At 54.0% G+C, this 9,816-nt stretch overlaps 47 non-coding genes across 47 annotated transcripts; all 47 read right to left on the bottom strand.

Annotated features, from left to right (window-relative positions):
* Nucleotides 1-56: 56 nt before the first annotated feature.
* On the bottom strand, nucleotides 57-175 carry LOC149430054 (5S ribosomal RNA). Its single transcript, XR_016310026.1, has one exon. It is a non-coding gene; the product is annotated as a 5S ribosomal RNA (ribosomal RNA).
* Nucleotides 176-262: 87 nt separating this feature from the next.
* LOC149430053 (5S ribosomal RNA) lies at nucleotides 263-381 on the bottom strand. Its single transcript, XR_016310015.1, has one exon. It is a non-coding gene; the product is annotated as a 5S ribosomal RNA (ribosomal RNA).
* Nucleotides 382-468: 87 nt separating this feature from the next.
* On the bottom strand, nucleotides 469-587 carry LOC149430052 (5S ribosomal RNA). The gene has a single exon (XR_016310004.1). It is a non-coding gene; the product is annotated as a 5S ribosomal RNA (ribosomal RNA).
* An 87-nt stretch (nucleotides 588-674) lies between these two features.
* Nucleotides 675-793, bottom strand: LOC149430051 (5S ribosomal RNA). The gene has a single exon (XR_016309992.1). It is a non-coding gene; the product is annotated as a 5S ribosomal RNA (ribosomal RNA).
* An 87-nt stretch (nucleotides 794-880) lies between these two features.
* On the bottom strand, nucleotides 881-999 carry LOC149430050 (5S ribosomal RNA). Its single transcript, XR_016309981.1, has one exon. It is a non-coding gene; the product is annotated as a 5S ribosomal RNA (ribosomal RNA).
* Nucleotides 1,000-1,086: 87 nt separating this feature from the next.
* LOC149430049 (5S ribosomal RNA) lies at nucleotides 1,087-1,205 on the bottom strand. Its single transcript, XR_016309970.1, has one exon. It is a non-coding gene; the product is annotated as a 5S ribosomal RNA (ribosomal RNA).
* An 87-nt stretch (nucleotides 1,206-1,292) lies between these two features.
* Nucleotides 1,293-1,411, bottom strand: LOC149430048 (5S ribosomal RNA). Its single transcript, XR_016309959.1, has one exon. It is a non-coding gene; the product is annotated as a 5S ribosomal RNA (ribosomal RNA).
* An 87-nt stretch (nucleotides 1,412-1,498) lies between these two features.
* LOC149430047 (5S ribosomal RNA) lies at nucleotides 1,499-1,617 on the bottom strand. Its single transcript, XR_016309948.1, has one exon. It is a non-coding gene; the product is annotated as a 5S ribosomal RNA (ribosomal RNA).
* Nucleotides 1,618-1,704: 87 nt separating this feature from the next.
* LOC149430046 (5S ribosomal RNA) lies at nucleotides 1,705-1,823 on the bottom strand. The gene has a single exon (XR_016309937.1). It is a non-coding gene; the product is annotated as a 5S ribosomal RNA (ribosomal RNA).
* An 87-nt stretch (nucleotides 1,824-1,910) lies between these two features.
* LOC149430045 (5S ribosomal RNA) lies at nucleotides 1,911-2,029 on the bottom strand. The gene has a single exon (XR_016309926.1). It is a non-coding gene; the product is annotated as a 5S ribosomal RNA (ribosomal RNA).
* An 87-nt stretch (nucleotides 2,030-2,116) lies between these two features.
* On the bottom strand, nucleotides 2,117-2,235 carry LOC149430044 (5S ribosomal RNA). The gene has a single exon (XR_016309915.1). It is a non-coding gene; the product is annotated as a 5S ribosomal RNA (ribosomal RNA).
* An 87-nt stretch (nucleotides 2,236-2,322) lies between these two features.
* Nucleotides 2,323-2,441, bottom strand: LOC149430043 (5S ribosomal RNA). The gene has a single exon (XR_016309904.1). It is a non-coding gene; the product is annotated as a 5S ribosomal RNA (ribosomal RNA).
* An 87-nt stretch (nucleotides 2,442-2,528) lies between these two features.
* Nucleotides 2,529-2,647, bottom strand: LOC149430042 (5S ribosomal RNA). The gene has a single exon (XR_016309893.1). It is a non-coding gene; the product is annotated as a 5S ribosomal RNA (ribosomal RNA).
* An 87-nt stretch (nucleotides 2,648-2,734) lies between these two features.
* Nucleotides 2,735-2,853, bottom strand: LOC149430041 (5S ribosomal RNA). Its single transcript, XR_016309881.1, has one exon. It is a non-coding gene; the product is annotated as a 5S ribosomal RNA (ribosomal RNA).
* Nucleotides 2,854-2,940: 87 nt separating this feature from the next.
* LOC149430040 (5S ribosomal RNA) lies at nucleotides 2,941-3,059 on the bottom strand. The gene has a single exon (XR_016309870.1). It is a non-coding gene; the product is annotated as a 5S ribosomal RNA (ribosomal RNA).
* Nucleotides 3,060-3,146: 87 nt separating this feature from the next.
* On the bottom strand, nucleotides 3,147-3,265 carry LOC149430039 (5S ribosomal RNA). The gene has a single exon (XR_016309859.1). It is a non-coding gene; the product is annotated as a 5S ribosomal RNA (ribosomal RNA).
* Nucleotides 3,266-3,352: 87 nt separating this feature from the next.
* On the bottom strand, nucleotides 3,353-3,471 carry LOC149430038 (5S ribosomal RNA). The gene has a single exon (XR_016309848.1). It is a non-coding gene; the product is annotated as a 5S ribosomal RNA (ribosomal RNA).
* Nucleotides 3,472-3,558: 87 nt separating this feature from the next.
* On the bottom strand, nucleotides 3,559-3,678 carry LOC149430037 (5S ribosomal RNA). Its single transcript, XR_016309527.1, has one exon. It is a non-coding gene; the product is annotated as a 5S ribosomal RNA (ribosomal RNA).
* Nucleotides 3,679-3,765: 87 nt separating this feature from the next.
* Nucleotides 3,766-3,884, bottom strand: LOC149430036 (5S ribosomal RNA). Its single transcript, XR_016310013.1, has one exon. It is a non-coding gene; the product is annotated as a 5S ribosomal RNA (ribosomal RNA).
* An 87-nt stretch (nucleotides 3,885-3,971) lies between these two features.
* On the bottom strand, nucleotides 3,972-4,090 carry LOC149430035 (5S ribosomal RNA). Its single transcript, XR_016310012.1, has one exon. It is a non-coding gene; the product is annotated as a 5S ribosomal RNA (ribosomal RNA).
* Nucleotides 4,091-4,177: 87 nt separating this feature from the next.
* On the bottom strand, nucleotides 4,178-4,297 carry LOC149430034 (5S ribosomal RNA). The gene has a single exon (XR_016310000.1). It is a non-coding gene; the product is annotated as a 5S ribosomal RNA (ribosomal RNA).
* An 87-nt stretch (nucleotides 4,298-4,384) lies between these two features.
* On the bottom strand, nucleotides 4,385-4,503 carry LOC149430033 (5S ribosomal RNA). Its single transcript, XR_016310011.1, has one exon. It is a non-coding gene; the product is annotated as a 5S ribosomal RNA (ribosomal RNA).
* Nucleotides 4,504-4,590: 87 nt separating this feature from the next.
* LOC149430032 (5S ribosomal RNA) lies at nucleotides 4,591-4,709 on the bottom strand. The gene has a single exon (XR_016309529.1). It is a non-coding gene; the product is annotated as a 5S ribosomal RNA (ribosomal RNA).
* An 87-nt stretch (nucleotides 4,710-4,796) lies between these two features.
* On the bottom strand, nucleotides 4,797-4,915 carry LOC149430031 (5S ribosomal RNA). Its single transcript, XR_016310010.1, has one exon. It is a non-coding gene; the product is annotated as a 5S ribosomal RNA (ribosomal RNA).
* Nucleotides 4,916-5,002: 87 nt separating this feature from the next.
* Nucleotides 5,003-5,121, bottom strand: LOC149430030 (5S ribosomal RNA). The gene has a single exon (XR_016309837.1). It is a non-coding gene; the product is annotated as a 5S ribosomal RNA (ribosomal RNA).
* An 87-nt stretch (nucleotides 5,122-5,208) lies between these two features.
* LOC149430029 (5S ribosomal RNA) lies at nucleotides 5,209-5,328 on the bottom strand. Its single transcript, XR_016309552.1, has one exon. It is a non-coding gene; the product is annotated as a 5S ribosomal RNA (ribosomal RNA).
* Nucleotides 5,329-5,415: 87 nt separating this feature from the next.
* Nucleotides 5,416-5,534, bottom strand: LOC149430028 (5S ribosomal RNA). The gene has a single exon (XR_016309559.1). It is a non-coding gene; the product is annotated as a 5S ribosomal RNA (ribosomal RNA).
* An 86-nt stretch (nucleotides 5,535-5,620) lies between these two features.
* On the bottom strand, nucleotides 5,621-5,739 carry LOC149430027 (5S ribosomal RNA). The gene has a single exon (XR_016309826.1). It is a non-coding gene; the product is annotated as a 5S ribosomal RNA (ribosomal RNA).
* An 87-nt stretch (nucleotides 5,740-5,826) lies between these two features.
* Nucleotides 5,827-5,945, bottom strand: LOC149430026 (5S ribosomal RNA). The gene has a single exon (XR_016309815.1). It is a non-coding gene; the product is annotated as a 5S ribosomal RNA (ribosomal RNA).
* Nucleotides 5,946-6,032: 87 nt separating this feature from the next.
* On the bottom strand, nucleotides 6,033-6,151 carry LOC149430025 (5S ribosomal RNA). Its single transcript, XR_016309804.1, has one exon. It is a non-coding gene; the product is annotated as a 5S ribosomal RNA (ribosomal RNA).
* Nucleotides 6,152-6,238: 87 nt separating this feature from the next.
* Nucleotides 6,239-6,357, bottom strand: LOC149430024 (5S ribosomal RNA). The gene has a single exon (XR_016309793.1). It is a non-coding gene; the product is annotated as a 5S ribosomal RNA (ribosomal RNA).
* Nucleotides 6,358-6,444: 87 nt separating this feature from the next.
* On the bottom strand, nucleotides 6,445-6,563 carry LOC149430023 (5S ribosomal RNA). Its single transcript, XR_016309782.1, has one exon. It is a non-coding gene; the product is annotated as a 5S ribosomal RNA (ribosomal RNA).
* Nucleotides 6,564-6,650: 87 nt separating this feature from the next.
* On the bottom strand, nucleotides 6,651-6,769 carry LOC149430022 (5S ribosomal RNA). Its single transcript, XR_016309770.1, has one exon. It is a non-coding gene; the product is annotated as a 5S ribosomal RNA (ribosomal RNA).
* An 87-nt stretch (nucleotides 6,770-6,856) lies between these two features.
* On the bottom strand, nucleotides 6,857-6,975 carry LOC149430021 (5S ribosomal RNA). Its single transcript, XR_016309759.1, has one exon. It is a non-coding gene; the product is annotated as a 5S ribosomal RNA (ribosomal RNA).
* An 87-nt stretch (nucleotides 6,976-7,062) lies between these two features.
* Nucleotides 7,063-7,181, bottom strand: LOC149430020 (5S ribosomal RNA). The gene has a single exon (XR_016310009.1). It is a non-coding gene; the product is annotated as a 5S ribosomal RNA (ribosomal RNA).
* Nucleotides 7,182-7,268: 87 nt separating this feature from the next.
* On the bottom strand, nucleotides 7,269-7,387 carry LOC149430019 (5S ribosomal RNA). The gene has a single exon (XR_016310008.1). It is a non-coding gene; the product is annotated as a 5S ribosomal RNA (ribosomal RNA).
* An 87-nt stretch (nucleotides 7,388-7,474) lies between these two features.
* LOC149430018 (5S ribosomal RNA) lies at nucleotides 7,475-7,593 on the bottom strand. Its single transcript, XR_016310007.1, has one exon. It is a non-coding gene; the product is annotated as a 5S ribosomal RNA (ribosomal RNA).
* Nucleotides 7,594-7,680: 87 nt separating this feature from the next.
* Nucleotides 7,681-7,799, bottom strand: LOC149430017 (5S ribosomal RNA). Its single transcript, XR_016310006.1, has one exon. It is a non-coding gene; the product is annotated as a 5S ribosomal RNA (ribosomal RNA).
* An 87-nt stretch (nucleotides 7,800-7,886) lies between these two features.
* LOC149430016 (5S ribosomal RNA) lies at nucleotides 7,887-8,005 on the bottom strand. Its single transcript, XR_016310005.1, has one exon. It is a non-coding gene; the product is annotated as a 5S ribosomal RNA (ribosomal RNA).
* An 87-nt stretch (nucleotides 8,006-8,092) lies between these two features.
* LOC149430015 (5S ribosomal RNA) lies at nucleotides 8,093-8,211 on the bottom strand. Its single transcript, XR_016310003.1, has one exon. It is a non-coding gene; the product is annotated as a 5S ribosomal RNA (ribosomal RNA).
* An 87-nt stretch (nucleotides 8,212-8,298) lies between these two features.
* LOC149430014 (5S ribosomal RNA) lies at nucleotides 8,299-8,417 on the bottom strand. Its single transcript, XR_016310002.1, has one exon. It is a non-coding gene; the product is annotated as a 5S ribosomal RNA (ribosomal RNA).
* An 87-nt stretch (nucleotides 8,418-8,504) lies between these two features.
* LOC149430013 (5S ribosomal RNA) lies at nucleotides 8,505-8,623 on the bottom strand. The gene has a single exon (XR_016309748.1). It is a non-coding gene; the product is annotated as a 5S ribosomal RNA (ribosomal RNA).
* Nucleotides 8,624-8,710: 87 nt separating this feature from the next.
* On the bottom strand, nucleotides 8,711-8,829 carry LOC149430012 (5S ribosomal RNA). The gene has a single exon (XR_016309737.1). It is a non-coding gene; the product is annotated as a 5S ribosomal RNA (ribosomal RNA).
* Nucleotides 8,830-8,916: 87 nt separating this feature from the next.
* LOC149430011 (5S ribosomal RNA) lies at nucleotides 8,917-9,035 on the bottom strand. Its single transcript, XR_016309987.1, has one exon. It is a non-coding gene; the product is annotated as a 5S ribosomal RNA (ribosomal RNA).
* An 87-nt stretch (nucleotides 9,036-9,122) lies between these two features.
* LOC149430010 (5S ribosomal RNA) lies at nucleotides 9,123-9,241 on the bottom strand. Its single transcript, XR_016309726.1, has one exon. It is a non-coding gene; the product is annotated as a 5S ribosomal RNA (ribosomal RNA).
* An 87-nt stretch (nucleotides 9,242-9,328) lies between these two features.
* LOC149430009 (5S ribosomal RNA) lies at nucleotides 9,329-9,447 on the bottom strand. The gene has a single exon (XR_016309715.1). It is a non-coding gene; the product is annotated as a 5S ribosomal RNA (ribosomal RNA).
* Nucleotides 9,448-9,534: 87 nt separating this feature from the next.
* Nucleotides 9,535-9,653, bottom strand: LOC149430008 (5S ribosomal RNA). The gene has a single exon (XR_016309704.1). It is a non-coding gene; the product is annotated as a 5S ribosomal RNA (ribosomal RNA).
* Between the last annotated feature and the right edge of the window lie 163 nt (nucleotides 9,654-9,816).

Here is a 9,816-nt window from a genome sequence, read left to right as displayed (position 1 = left end):
ATTGGTGCTTGGCAAGCTGGCCATTTGAGCCGAAAAGAAGCCGAGCAAAAGACAAAAGCCTACAGCACCTGGTATTCCCAGGCGGTCTCCCATCCAGGTACTAACCAGGCCCTACGCTGCTTAGCTTCCGAGATCAGACGAGATCGGGCGCATTCAGAGTGATGTGGCCGTAGGCGCTTCTCTTTGGAGCCCTCAATCTACTTCAATTGGTGCTTGGCAAGCTGGCCATTTGAGCCGAAAAAGAAGCCGAGCAAAAGACAAAAGCCTACAGCACCTGGTATTCCCAGGCGGTCTCCCATCCAGGTACTAACCAGGCCCTACGCTGCTTAGCTTCCGAGATCAGACGAGATCGGGCGCATTCAGAGTGATGTGGCCGTAGGCGCTTCTCTTTGGAGCCCTCAATCTACTTCAATTGGTGCTTGGCAAGCTGGCCATTTGAGCCGAAAAAGAAGCCGAGCAAAAGACAAAAGCCTACAGCACCTGGTATTCCCAGGCGGTCTCCCATCCAGGTACTAACCAGGCCCTACGCTGCTTAGCTTCCGAGATCAGACGAGATCGGGCGCATTCAGAGTGATGTGGCCGTAGGCGCTTCTCTTTGGAGCCCTCAATCTACTTCAATTGGTGCTTGGCAAGCTGGCCATTTGAGCCGAAAAAGAAGCCGAGCAAAAGACAAAAGCCTACAGCACCTGGTATTCCCAGGCGGTCTCCCATCCAGGTACTAACCAGGCCCTACGCTGCTTAGCTTCCGAGATCAGACGAGATCGGGCGCATTCAGAGTGATGTGGCCGTAGGCGCTTCTCTTTGGAGCCCTCAATCTACTTCAATTGGTGCTTGGCAAGCTGGCCATTTGAGCCGAAAAAGAAGCCGAGCAAAAGACAAAAGCCTACAGCACCTGGTATTCCCAGGCGGTCTCCCATCCAGGTACTAACCAGGCCCTACGCTGCTTAGCTTCCGAGATCAGACGAGATCGGGCGCATTCAGAGTGATGTGGCCGTAGGCGCTTCTCTTTGGAGCCCTCAATCTACTTCAATTGGTGCTTGGCAAGCTGGCCATTTGAGCCGAAAAAGAAGCCGAGCAAAAGACAAAAGCCTACAGCACCTGGTATTCCCAGGCGGTCTCCCATCCAGGTACTAACCAGGCCCTACGCTGCTTAGCTTCCGAGATCAGACGAGATCGGGCGCATTCAGAGTGATGTGGCCGTAGGCGCTTCTCTTTGGAGCCCTCAATCTACTTCAATTGGTGCTTGGCAAGCTGGCCATTTGAGCCGAAAAAGAAGCCGAGCAAAAGACAAAAGCCTACAGCACCTGGTATTCCCAGGCGGTCTCCCATCCAGGTACTAACCAGGCCCTACGCTGCTTAGCTTCCGAGATCAGACGAGATCGGGCGCATTCAGAGTGATGTGGCCGTAGGCGCTTCTCTTTGGAGCCCTCAATCTACTTCAATTGGTGCTTGGCAAGCTGGCCATTTGAGCCGAAAAAGAAGCCGAGCAAAAGACAAAAGCCTACAGCACCTGGTATTCCCAGGCGGTCTCCCATCCAGGTACTAACCAGGCCCTACGCTGCTTAGCTTCCGAGATCAGACGAGATCGGGCGCATTCAGAGTGATGTGGCCGTAGGCGCTTCTCTTTGGAGCCCTCAATCTACTTCAATTGGTGCTTGGCAAGCTGGCCATTTGAGCCGAAAAAGAAGCCGAGCAAAAGACAAAAGCCTACAGCACCTGGTATTCCCAGGCGGTCTCCCATCCAGGTACTAACCAGGCCCTACGCTGCTTAGCTTCCGAGATCAGACGAGATCGGGCGCATTCAGAGTGATGTGGCCGTAGGCGCTTCTCTTTGGAGCCCTCAATCTACTTCAATTGGTGCTTGGCAAGCTGGCCATTTGAGCCGAAAAAGAAGCCGAGCAAAAGACAAAAGCCTACAGCACCTGGTATTCCCAGGCGGTCTCCCATCCAGGTACTAACCAGGCCCTACGCTGCTTAGCTTCCGAGATCAGACGAGATCGGGCGCATTCAGAGTGATGTGGCCGTAGGCGCTTCTCTTTGGAGCCCTCAATCTACTTCAATTGGTGCTTGGCAAGCTGGCCATTTGAGCCGAAAAAGAAGCCGAGCAAAAGACAAAAGCCTACAGCACCTGGTATTCCCAGGCGGTCTCCCATCCAGGTACTAACCAGGCCCTACGCTGCTTAGCTTCCGAGATCAGACGAGATCGGGCGCATTCAGAGTGATGTGGCCGTAGGCGCTTCTCTTTGGAGCCCTCAATCTACTTCAATTGGTGCTTGGCAAGCTGGCCATTTGAGCCGAAAAAGAAGCCGAGCAAAAGACAAAAGCCTACAGCACCTGGTATTCCCAGGCGGTCTCCCATCCAGGTACTAACCAGGCCCTACGCTGCTTAGCTTCCGAGATCAGACGAGATCGGGCGCATTCAGAGTGATGTGGCCGTAGGCGCTTCTCTTTGGAGCCCTCAATCTACTTCAATTGGTGCTTGGCAAGCTGGCCATTTGAGCCGAAAAAGAAGCCGAGCAAAAGACAAAAGCCTACAGCACCTGGTATTCCCAGGCGGTCTCCCATCCAGGTACTAACCAGGCCCTACGCTGCTTAGCTTCCGAGATCAGACGAGATCGGGCGCATTCAGAGTGATGTGGCCGTAGGCGCTTCTCTTTGGAGCCCTCAATCTACTTCAATTGGTGCTTGGCAAGCTGGCCATTTGAGCCGAAAAAGAAGCCGAGCAAAAGACAAAAGCCTACAGCACCTGGTATTCCCAGGCGGTCTCCCATCCAGGTACTAACCAGGCCCTACGCTGCTTAGCTTCCGAGATCAGACGAGATCGGGCGCATTCAGAGTGATGTGGCCGTAGGCGCTTCTCTTTGGAGCCCTCAATCTACTTCAATTGGTGCTTGGCAAGCTGGCCATTTGAGCCGAAAAAGAAGCCGAGCAAAAGACAAAAGCCTACAGCACCTGGTATTCCCAGGCGGTCTCCCATCCAGGTACTAACCAGGCCCTACGCTGCTTAGCTTCCGAGATCAGACGAGATCGGGCGCATTCAGAGTGATGTGGCCGTAGGCGCTTCTCTTTGGAGCCCTCAATCTACTTCAATTGGTGCTTGGCAAGCTGGCCATTTGAGCCGAAAAAGAAGCCGAGCAAAAGACAAAAGCCTACAGCACCTGGTATTCCCAGGCGGTCTCCCATCCAGGTACTAACCAGGCCCTACGCTGCTTAGCTTCCGAGATCAGACGAGATCGGGCGCATTCAGAGTGATGTGGCCGTAGGCGCTTCTCTTTGGAGCCCTCAATCTACTTCAATTGGTGCTTGGCAAGCTGGCCATTTGAGCCGAAAAAGAAGCCGAGCAAAAGACAAAAGCCTACAGCACCTGGTATTCCCAGGCGGTCTCCCATCCAGGTACTAACCAGGCCCTACGCTGCTTAGCTTCCGAGATCAGACGAGATCGGGCGCATTCAGAGTGATGTGGCCGTAGGCGCTTCTCTTTGGAGCCCTCAATCTACTTCAATTGGTGCTTGGCAAGCTGGCCATTTGAGCCGAAAAAGAAGCCGAGCAAAAGACAAAAGCCTACAGCACCTGGCTATTCCCAGGCGGTCTCCCATCCAGGTACTAACCAGGCCCTACGCTGCTTAGCTTCCGAGATCAGACGAGATCGGGCGCATTCAGAGTGATGTGGCCGTAGGCGCTTCTCTTTGGAGCCCTCAATCTACTTCAATTGGTGCTTGGCAAGCTGGCCATTTGAGCCGAAAAAGAAGCCGAGCAAAAGACAAAAGCCTACAGCGCCTGGTATTCCCAGGCGGTCTCCCATCCAGGTACTAACCAGGCCCTACGCTGCTTAGCTTCCGAGATCAGACGAGATCGGGCGCATTCAGAGTGATGTGGCCGTAGGCGCTTCTCTTTGGAGCCCTCAATCTACTTCAATTGGTGCTTGGCAAGCTGGCCATTTGAGCCGAAAAAGAAGCCGAGCAAAAGACAAAAGCCTACAGCGCCTGGTATTCCCAGGCGGTCTCCCATCCAGGTACTAACCAGGCCCTACGCTGCTTAGCTTCCGAGATCAGACGAGATCGGGCGCATTCAGAGTGATGTGGCCGTAGGCGCTTCTCTTTGGAGCCCTCAATCTACTTCAATTGGTGCTTGGCAAGCTGGCCATTTGAGCCGAAAAAGAAGCCGAGCAAAAGACAAAAGCCTACAGCAGCCTGGTATTCCCAGGCGGTCTCCCATCCAGGTACTAACCAGGCCCTACGCTGCTTAGCTTCCGAGATCAGACGAGATCGGGCGCATTCAGAGTGATGTGGCCGTAGGCGCTTCTCTTTGGAGCCCTCAATCTACTTCAATTGGTGCTTGGCAAGCTGGCCATTTGAGCCGAAAAAGAAGCCGAGCAAAAGACAAAAGCCTACAGCGCCTGGTATTCCCAGGCGGTCTCCCATCCAGGTACTAACCAGGCCCTACGCTGCTTAGCTTCCGAGATCAGACGAGATCGGGCGCATTCAGAGTGATGTGGCCGTAGGCGCTTCTCTTTGGAGCCCTCAATCTACTTCAATTGGTGCTTGGCAAGCTGGCCATTTGAGCCGAAAAAGAAGCCGAGCAAAAGACAAAAGCCTACAGCGCCTGGTATTCCCAGGCAGTCTCCCATCCAGGTACTAACCAGGCCCTACGCTGCTTAGCTTCCGAGATCAGACGAGATCGGGCGCATTCAGAGTGATGTGGCCGTAGGCGCTTCTCTTTGGAGCCCTCAATCTACTTCAATTGGTGCTTGGCAAGCTGGCCATTTGAGCCGAAAAAGAAGCCGAGCAAAAGACAAAAGCCTACAGCGCCTGGTATTCCCAGGCGGTCTCCCATCCAGGTACTAACCAGGCCCTACGCTGCTTAGCTTCCGAGATCAGACGAGATCGGGCGCATTCAGAGTGATGTGGCCGTAGGCGCTTCTCTTTGGAGCCCTCAATCTACTTCAATTGGTGCTTGGCAAGCTGGCCATTTGAGCCGAAAAAGAAGCCGAGCAAAAGACAAAAGCCTACAGCACCTGGTATTCCCAGGCGGTCTCCCATCCAGGTACTAACCAGGCCCTACGCTGCTTAGCTTCCGAGATCAGACGAGATCGGGCGCATTCAGAGTGATGTGGCCGTAGGCGCTTCTCTTTGGAGCCCTCAATCTACTTCAATTGGTGCTTGGCAAGCTGGCCATTTGAGCCGAAAAAGAAGCCGAGCAAAAGACAAAAGCCTACAGCACCTGGTATTCCCAGGCGGTCTCCCATCCAGGGTACTAACCAGGCCCTACGCTGCTTAGCTTCCGAGATCAGACGAGATCGGGCGCATTCAGAGTGATGTGGCCGTAGGCGCTTCTCTTTGGAGCCCTCAATCTACTTCAATTGGTGCTTGGCAAGCTGGCCATTTGAGCCGAAAAAGAAGCCGAGCAAAAGACAAAAGCCTACAGCACCTGGTATTCCCAGGCGGTCTCCCATCCAGGTACTAACCAGGCCCTACGCTGCTTAGCTTCCGAGATCAGACGAGATCGGGCGCATTCAGAGTGATGTGGCCGTAGCGCTTCTCTTTGGAGCCCTCAATCTACTTCAATTGGTGCTTGGCAAGCTGGCCATTTGAGCCGAAAAAGAAGCCGAGCAAAAGACAAAAGCCTACAGCACCTGGTATTCCCAGGCGGTCTCCCATCCAGGTACTAACCAGGCCCTACGCTGCTTAGCTTCCGAGATCAGACGAGATCGGGCGCATTCAGAGTGATGTGGCCGTAGGCGCTTCTCTTTGGAGCCCTCAATCTACTTCAATTGGTGCTTGGCAAGCTGGCCATTTGAGCCGAAAAAGAAGCCGAGCAAAAGACAAAAGCCTACAGCACCTGGTATTCCCAGGCGGTCTCCCATCCAGGTACTAACCAGGCCCTACGCTGCTTAGCTTCCGAGATCAGACGAGATCGGGCGCATTCAGAGTGATGTGGCCGTAGGCGCTTCTCTTTGGAGCCCTCAATCTACTTCAATTGGTGCTTGGCAAGCTGGCCATTTGAGCCGAAAAAGAAGCCGAGCAAAAGACAAAAGCCTACAGCACCTGGTATTCCCAGGCGGTCTCCCATCCAGGTACTAACCAGGCCCTACGCTGCTTAGCTTCCGAGATCAGACGAGATCGGGCGCATTCAGAGTGATGTGGCCGTAGGCGCTTCTCTTTGGAGCCCTCAATCTACTTCAATTGGTGCTTGGCAAGCTGGCCATTTGAGCCGAAAAAGAAGCCGAGCAAAAGACAAAAGCCTACAGCACCTGGTATTCCCAGGCGGTCTCCCATCCAGGTACTAACCAGGCCCTACGCTGCTTAGCTTCCGAGATCAGACGAGATCGGGCGCATTCAGAGTGATGTGGCCGTAGGCGCTTCTCTTTGGAGCCCTCAATCTACTTCAATTGGTGCTTGGCAAGCTGGCCATTTGAGCCGAAAAAGAAGCCGAGCAAAAGACAAAAGCCTACAGCACCTGGTATTCCCAGGCGGTCTCCCATCCAGGTACTAACCAGGCCCTACGCTGCTTAGCTTCCGAGATCAGACGAGATCGGGCGCATTCAGAGTGATGTGGCCGTAGGCGCTTCTCTTTGGAGCCCTCAATCTACTTCAATTGGTGCTTGGCAAGCTGGCCATTTGAGCCGAAAAAGAAGCCGAGCAAAAGACAAAAGCCTACAGCACCTGGTATTCCCAGGCGGTCTCCCATCCAGGTACTAACCAGGCCCTACGCTGCTTAGCTTCCGAGATCAGACGAGATCGGGCGCATTCAGAGTGATGTGGCCGTAGGCGCTTCTCTTTGGAGCCCTCAATCTACTTCAATTGGTGCTTGGCAAGCTGGCCATTTGAGCCGAAAAAGAAGCCGAGCAAAAGACAAAAGCCTACAGCACCTGGTATTCCCAGGCGGTCTCCCATCCAGGTACTAACCAGGCCCTACGCTGCTTAGCTTCCGAGATCAGACGAGATCGGGCGCATTCAGAGTGATGTGGCCGTAGGCGCTTCTCTTTGGAGCCCTCAATCTACTTCAATTGGTGCTTGGCAAGCTGGCCATTTGAGCCGAAAAAGAAGCCGAGCAAAAGACAAAAGCCTACAGCGCCTGGTATTCCCAGGCGGTCTCCCATCCAGGTACTAACCAGGCCCTACGCTGCTTAGCTTCCGAGATCAGACGAGATCGGGCGCATTCAGAGTGATGTGGCCGTAGGCGCTTCTCTTTGGAGCCCTCAATCTACTTCAATTGGTGCTTGGCAAGCTGGCCATTTGAGCCGAAAAAGAAGCCGAGCAAAAGACAAAAGCCTACAGCGCCTGGTATTCCCAGGCGGTCTCCCATCCAGGTACTAACCAGGCCCTACGCTGCTTAGCTTCCGAGATCAGACGAGATCGGGCGCATTCAGAGTGATGTGGCCGTAGGCGCTTCTCTTTGGAGCCCTCAATCTACTTCAATTGGTGCTTGGCAAGCTGGCCATTTGAGCCGAAAAAGAAGCCGAGCAAAAGACAAAAGCCTACAGCGCCTGGTATTCCCAGGCGGTCTCCCATCCAGGTACTAACCAGGCCCTACGCTGCTTAGCTTCCGAGATCAGACGAGATCGGGCGCATTCAGAGTGATGTGGCCGTAGGCGCTTCTCTTTGGAGCCCTCAATCTACTTCAATTGGTGCTTGGCAAGCTGGCCATTTGAGCCGAAAAAGAAGCCGAGCAAAAGACAAAAGCCTACAGCGCCTGGTATTCCCAGGCGGTCTCCCATCCAGGTACTAACCAGGCCCTACGCTGCTTAGCTTCCGAGATCAGACGAGATCGGGCGCATTCAGAGTGATGTGGCCGTAGGCGCTTCTCTTTGGAGCCCTCAATCTACTTCAATTGGTGCTTGGCAAGCTGGCCATTTGAGCCGAAAAAGAAGCCGAGCAAAAGACAAAAGCCTACAGCGCCTGGTATTCCCAGGCGGTCTCCCATCCAGGTACTAACCAGGCCCTACGCTGCTTAGCTTCCGAGATCAGACGAGATCGGGCGCATTCAGAGTGATGTGGCCGTAGGCGCTTCTCTTTGGAGCCCTCAATCTACTTCAATTGGTGCTTGGCAAGCTGGCCATTTGAGCCGAAAAAGAAGCCGAGCAAAAGACAAAAGCCTACAGCGCCTGGTATTCCCAGGCGGTCTCCCATCCAGGTACTAACCAGGCCCTACGCTGCTTAGCTTCCGAGATCAGACGAGATCGGGCGCATTCAGAGTGATGTGGCCGTAGGCGCTTCTCTTTGGAGCCCTCAATCTACTTCAATTGGTGCTTGGCAAGCTGGCCATTTGAGCCGAAAAAGAAGCCGAGCAAAAGACAAAAGCCTACAGCGCCTGGTATTCCCAGGCGGTCTCCCATCCAGGTACTAACCAGGCCCTACGCTGCTTAGCTTCCGAGATCAGACGAGATCGGGCGCATTCAGAGTGATGTGGCCGTAGGCGCTTCTCTTTGGAGCCCTCAATCTACTTCAATTGGTGCTTGGCAAGCTGGCCATTTGAGCCGAAAAAGAAGCCGAGCAAAAGACAAAAGCCTACAGCACCTGGTATTCCCAGGCGGTCTCCCATCCAGGTACTAACCAGGCCCTACGCTGCTTAGCTTCCGAGATCAGACGAGATCGGGCGCATTCAGAGTGATGTGGCCGTAGGCGCTTCTCTTTGGAGCCCTCAATCTACTTCAATTGGTGCTTGGCAAGCTGGCCATTTGAGCCGAAAAAGAAGCCGAGCAAAAGACAAAAGCCTACAGCACCTGGTATTCCCAGGCGGTCTCCCATCCAGGTACTAACCAGGCCCTACGCTGCTTAGCTTCCGAGATCAGACGAGATCGGGCGCATTCAGAGTGATGTGGCCGTAGGCGCTTCTCTTTGGAGCCCTCAATCTACTTCAATTGGTGCTTGGCAAGCTGGCCATTTGAGCCGAAAAAGAAGCCGAGCAAAAGACAAAAGCCTACAGCACCTGGTATTCCCAGGCGGTCTCCCATCCGGGTACTAACCAGGCCCTACGCTGCTTAGCTTCCGAGATCAGACGAGATCGGGCGCATTCAGAGTGATGTGGCCGTAGGCGCTTCTCTTTGGAGCCCTCAATCTACTTCAATTGGTGCTTGGCAAGCTGGCCATTTGAGCCGAAAAAGAAGCCGAGCAAAAGACAAAAGCCTACAGCACCTGGTATTCCCAGGCGGTCTCCCATCCAGGTACTAACCAGGCCCTACGCTGCTTAGCTTCCGAGATCAGACGAGATCGGGCGCATTCAGAGTGATGTGGCCGTAGGCGCTTCTCTTTGGAGCCCTCAATCTACTTCAATTGGTGCTTGGCAAGCTGGCCATTTGAGCCGAAAAAGAAGCCGAGCAAAAGACAAAAGCCTACAGCACCTGGTATTCCCAGGCGGTCTCCCATCCAGGTACTAACCAGGCCCTACGCTGCTTAGCTTCCGAGATCAGACGAGATCGGGCGCATTCAGAGTGATGTGGCCGTAGGCGCTTCTCTTTGGAGCCCTCAATCTACTTCAATTGGTGCTTGGCAAGCTGGCCATTTGAGCCGAAAAAGAAGCCGAGCAAAAGACAAAAGCCTACAGCACCTGGTATTCCCAGGCGGTCTCCCATCCAGGTACTAACCAGGCCCTACGCTGCTTAGCTTCCGAGATCAGACGAGATCGGGCGCATTCAGAGTGATGTGGCCGTAGGCGCTTCTCTTTGGAGCCCTCAATCTACTTCAATTGGTGCTTGGCAAGCTGGCCATTTGAGCCGAAAAAGAAGCCGAGCAAAAGACAAAAGCCTACAGCACCTGGTATTCCCAGGCGGTCTCCCATCCAGGTACTAACCAGGCCCTACGCTGCTTAGCTTCCGAG

Source organism: Staurois parvus, unplaced genomic scaffold (assembly GCF_062004578.1).
Source record: "Staurois parvus isolate SC_StPar_1 unplaced genomic scaffold, SC_StPar_1.0 ptg002628l, whole genome shotgun sequence".
Classification (NCBI taxonomy): domain Eukaryota; kingdom Metazoa; phylum Chordata; class Amphibia; order Anura; family Ranidae; genus Staurois; species Staurois parvus.
The sequence above is the reverse complement of the archived record's forward strand: the minus strand, read 5'-3'. Positions and strand labels throughout refer to the sequence as shown.